Genomic DNA, 6,000 nt, shown 5'->3' with positions numbered 1-6,000 from the left:
ATTCCACTTTTTTTCCCAGACTGCATCTTATGAATATTTTCCTTGAACAATTTATTTCAAGAAATGTTACCTTATAAACTTTTAACCCTGTACCTTGATAAAATAGCCTCTTTCAGGTACACAGGACTGTATAGTATAGACACTCTGCACTAATTAAAGCTAAATTGTAGAATAGAGTATGACAGGTCAGTTTTTTCAGATACAGCTGTGAATCTCTGTTTACAAAATCCAATGGGGTTAAAGTACCACAGGATCCATGTCCTGCAGATCCACATAGATTTTTAGGTGACTTGTAAGCTTCTGTTTCTCCTCCAAAATTGTGAATTTTCATGTCTTATCATCAGGTATTAAGCAAGTCAAGGGTTTATCCTACCATCAGAGACAAAAGATTCAGTGCAAAAAAGATTTGCATTGGAACCTTTATAGTGATTGCTTGTGAGTCACTGCAGTCGATCGAGCCACTCCTTAAACTTCACAGTTGTAAAACCATTTTTAAGCTTGTCATTTAGAAAGTACTCTGCAAGAGGAGGCAAAAGGAGCCTTTTTCACACCGGTCTGGTATATAACAGCTATTGAGAGGAGCAGAATGCTACAACTACTGTGGAAAGACTTTGGTAAGTACCTGTTTTCTAGCAGTCATTAAATCTTGCATCTGAAGAGCTGCAATATGAAGTAGTAACTGCTACTACTACTTTAAACTTCACTGATGAACAGCAACTTGCCTTGGAGCCATTTAAGCTTTTACACACACTTGTACATGTGTCCGAGTTACTCTGATCTATATTGCTTTCCCTACCTGGAAAACATGTTTGGAATTGTAGTGCTTCGCTGTGACACATGAAGAGCAAATAAATGGGGCATGCGTTGACTCTCTCAGTACTGGAGGGTGTTCATAAACCAACTGCATACTGAAAGGATGAAACCAAATATATAACAACTAAATTCTTCACTGAAATGGAAATTAGGATACTTTTTTAATAGGAGCGAACAGGTGGTACTTCTAATACAACCCAAATTAACCCATGTTCAATAATTTATGCACTCAAATTGACTCTAACAAATGCTGTTTAATTATGTATTCTTAGAAAGATACTTTACACTGGGTCTTAACTTGGAATTTGGATCCAACTGCAGTTATCTTCCCACAGTATTTTTTGTATGTAATGAAATAAGGAATTCAGGGTCTAAAGAATATTCCAAGTAACTTCACTCTGAATCCAGCTGTAGTTGTCTACATAGTGTAATTGTCAAATTTTCCAACAATGGAAATTAAAGAAACCTATCTTTTTTAAAAAGCTGTTCATGTCAAAGAACATTCTCAGAAAAAGGAAATAAAAATAGAGCAATTCATTAGATCTGTAGCTTGTCTCAAGAAAACATGAATACAGGAGTCACTCTGTAGTAGAAAAAAGGACAGATACACAGGTTGTCAGTAATCTTTAATGCCTTTCCACTATCTCACTCTGAAGTAAAAACAACAGAAGCTGTTGAAAGATAGGTTTACCCAATTCATACTAAAAGACTATCTCTTTCCTTCCTCTGATTAGTACTTAGAATAATTTTTCCTTATTGAAGTGATACACTTTTTTGTGTGCATATCTTGCTATTCTGTTCTGAAGAAAAAGTGCTCCTGCAAGATGATCACGTGTAACTTGGCTGTGCAGTTTGGGGAAAACTTTGAAAATGATTTTCTTCTGCTCTTAGTGTTGTCATAAAGAACTACTTTTATGCTTCACAATTGGAAAAATGCAAGATAATGTATTTTTCTTATAAGAGGAACTGGAATAATACTGCAAGAGTGAATTAGCATTAGTTCTAATCTTGCTTGGAAAAACCCATCAATCAGGCTTTTAGCTTTCTGCATGTGAGACTTCAATGAGATTGTTCACATGAATAAAGCAAGTGTTTTAATTCTTGTAAGACTGAGCAGTAGCACAGAGCAAGGGCCCCAGTCCCTCACTGGATCTAACTAGGTGGTTCTGTGTAAGAAAATGACATAGTAGTTAATATAAAAGGTTATAAAAATTGGATTCTCAGTGATTTCAGTGGGGCCATGACCTCCGGAATGTATCAATTTTTTCTACAGCAATAATAAATAACAGTTTCATTTTTTAACCATCATGCTTCACTTTAGTGGCAATTTATGAATAATACAATCTAAATGTCTTATTAGAAAAGGACAGTAGTATATGTTCAGTCTGGATAAGGTAGTAGTGCTTGTGTAATTTTTAGTGTTCAGTTGAACAATTTGCTGTGAAAACGGAGGTTTTCTCTAAGCCTGTCTTGTAATGTGCACTGCTGCCACATGGGATGCCATTCACTCTGCATTCATGTTGCTAAAAGTAGATGTATTTACTTCTAGAGTTGAGGAGAGAAGGCAGTGGAGAAAAAGAAAAGCCTTGGCTGAAAATACTAATCTGCTCAGCCAGGAGTGTCCAGCTTGAATACAGTTTCTGAGCAGTTTGGGTACCACTCTTGCGAAAGTTGTATCTCACAGGCTGCAGTGGGCTTGCTGGTGAAAGTAGAAATTTCAGCTTGAGAAGCAAGCAAGATTCCTTCTGAGGCTGGCTTGAGGGAGTTAACTCAACTGAGTCATCCTTGGAAGCAGCTGCATGTTCATCCCATTCCCACAAGTGTTGGGATTTATGGAAAGGCATTGCTTTCTCTTGAACAGCAACTGTTGTCACCTGAAGTATGTAACATGAGGTTCTGGAGTATTCAGAATTTTGGGGTTTCCGTTCTTAAAACCAGGAAGGCTGTCTGCTATTTAAAACAGATAGTCAGACAGATCTTGCTTTACAAGAAAGATCTTGAGTAGTATTGAAATCTGAAGGACATGTAGGAAACAGAGGAAAAGCCTGAACTGAAAACTGCAAGTTCTGACTGCCTCCTAATCCTCACCATATCTGAAATTTTTATTCCAGTTCAAATATTGGAACACAGTGAAACATTACTGTTTTAAAGAAGTACTCACTAAAGACCTTTCATGAAAGGTCATGAGTTGTTAGCATGAAGAACAGCATCTAACCAGAAGCCTGGATTTGCTTGTCATATCTTGTTACATTTTTCTTAGCATGTTTCTATACAGGAAGGTAGGCAAAAGTTTCCTTATGTCAAGACACGTTGGTAGGCAATGGAAAAATAAGATCCTGGATGACATCGAGGGGATGTGGTAGGTAGCGAGCTAAGGTTATTGTGGAAAAGTAGGGAATGCATGCTTCTTTGTATTTGCAGATCTTGTTTGTATATGCTTATTTACATATAAAAAATAGTGATATAAACGAAGAAAACACAAGTGACAGTTTGGTTCAGTGTCACAGGAAAGCTTGGGTAAAGGACAGCATAGAAGGCAGTCACACTGCGCATGTATCAATCTGCAACATGAACAGAAAAAGGGGCTAACCACAATGTTTTGTTTTTGCAGATGGTTAACTAGAATTCTGGATCTGTATTTGGCTAAAGTATTTGAAATAATATTACGGTAAATAACTTTATAATAATTACTAAATAAAATTAGTTACATTGAATCTTCAAAGTTTGATACTTAGCTACTGGCTGTTCATTTACTGTGCATTCTTGTAGTAAATGTGTAAAAAGGAGTACTTGGACAACGAAGCTTTCTGGGAGATGAGACCTGACTGCAGCTTTCTCCTGTTGTTCCTGTGAACAGCTAATAGTAATTACTACCCAAACCACCTTGTCTCTTTAGTATACTGTAGTTTACAGTGCAGAAGTTCAATTTTTAGAGCTCTCATAAATTTTTCAGTATGTGCTGTTAATTATCAGCCACTATGAATCACTGAAGTCATAATCTGACTCTTAAATGAGTTTCCCATAAATCTGTTCTATTCATTAGAGGTCGAATTGATAACTGCTAAGAAGGAATACCAATGCTGCATATCATGCTATAAGGGTATAATTATAACTAAAAAACCTCCAACCCTCCCCTCTCCCTCTGTTCTTGATATTTTAAGTATGGAATTCAAAACTTTCAAGTAACTTCTTTCATAGCTAGATGTCACGAGAGCAGGAAAACAGATGAAAAAACCTAGCAAAATTATTATGGATGAAAGGCTGTTTATCTTGTGCATCTATGGAGTAGAGACCTAAATGGTCTAAGTGTTTGTTTTGAAAAGCTTGGATTTATGACCAAACCTTTTGCTAACTTGCATTATCCATCATAGGAGATGTAGTTATGGACAAACTTCATCCTTGAAAGGGAACAATAGGAGGAATCAATATTACCTTCAGATAATCTATGGAGATCTGCTCTTTCATCTTCGTAATTCAGAGAAAACCAACTTTTCTTCTAATTTTTAACAGTTGAATGATTACAAAAAAACAGTTACTCCCATGTGCCTTTTGCTTCTGGGTAGCTGGCAAAACTGACACATTATTTGACTAATAGTCTAGAAAAAGATTATATGGAAATAGTCTCATGTTTTTACAGATAACAGACACTATGAGGAGTTAGGGCATGCTCATATCCAGTATGGCCATGAGTATAAAATTGAAAACTTACTTAGACAGTTTAAAATTAGAACATTTCTTCTGTGTACACTGTAAGGTTACATAAAAATGAGGAAAGCTACTGGAAAAATCAAATTATTAGCTAGAAATGTAATATAAACATAGTCTGAAACTAAATAATATACCTCATACCATATTTTTGCGAAGTTATATTTATGAGCTTTCAATAAGAAATAGAATACAGCGGAACTTTTAGGAGCAATTATAATTTATTATAATGTGCAATATGTGTTTAACATAAACATGCTAGTTGTCTTTGGAGAAGTACTGATTCAGACAGATTTAAATTCTTACTTCTGAGCTTTTCTTCCAAGGTTGTTTCATTTAATAACTGTGTATATTGCTTCTCGGATACAATATCCACATTGTATCCATTTCTCAAGCTCTGAAATAATATGATTCTTGGTAAAAGAATGGAATATATCATGTTGCATCAGGAAAAAGAGATGTATGCAGAAATTGTACTTCTGTCATTGAACTGAACAAATTCATTGAGGCCAAAGCTTTAAAGAAATTATTTTAATGGTGGGGGCATCAAACATAACATGCAAATAATCAAAACTGGTTTTTTTTGTTAAAAGGACTGTAATTTTCAGGTACCTAATTCTCATGTGATTTAATGCCCCATACTGCTGAAGCTAAATATCCTGACAAAAATCAAGTTGGTCAGAAGAAATTTTTTCTTTTGATGGACCACAATGCTTTAATTCCTAATTGACTTGCAGTTAAGGACGATTTTGTACCAAAGGGAGTCTTCTGAAACATTTGTAGACAACTGCTTGCTAGATTTTATATACCTGAGCACAATTACATGGAGTTTTTTGCTGCTATGACATGAAAGCCAAAATACAAATACGTAGAAATTTCCTAACCTTTGAGAGTTATAAGACATTGCTGCTACATAACAGGACAACTAGAAAGGAAGAGTGTACAATGTCAAAACTAATTTCTCTCTATCATAATTCACTGCTCTTCACTAATGTTAAACTTCCATGCATCTTGAGTCCCAATAGCTTGGTTACATTTTTTTTTTTTAGACTCGTAATTGGGATCTGAGGCTAAAAGAGATCTGAGATTCCTTCACTTTAAAAGGTTACACATTACGTAGGAGTTCAGGACTGTAAGATTTCTTCTTTAAAAAATAGAGAAAATATTGACCAAAAGAGAACTTGTACTAATTTTAGAGTAAATGAAGATAAGATGTTCTTTCTTTTGAAGTTTTAAATCTTCATTTAAGTTGTGAACAGGTAAAACAGTTAAAATCATGAGAATTGTGTGTATAGCTGTTGATAGCCTGTTTTTGATTCAGGTGCTTCTGGAGATTTTAGAGTTTTTTTCAAAAGGAAATGATGTGCATGGCACAAGGGTTTCTTTAGCATCCATGATTCTCTCAATGTTTTTTGATAGCATGATGTTTTCAAGAGTCTTAAAAGACGTTCTAGGACAGTAAGATAATGAGAAAGTCCAAGA

This window comes from Strix aluco, chromosome 17 (genome assembly GCF_031877795.1).
Source record: "Strix aluco isolate bStrAlu1 chromosome 17, bStrAlu1.hap1, whole genome shotgun sequence".
Taxonomy (NCBI): Eukaryota; Metazoa; Chordata; class Aves; order Strigiformes; family Strigidae; genus Strix; species Strix aluco.
Note: the sequence above shows the minus strand (reverse complement) of the source record.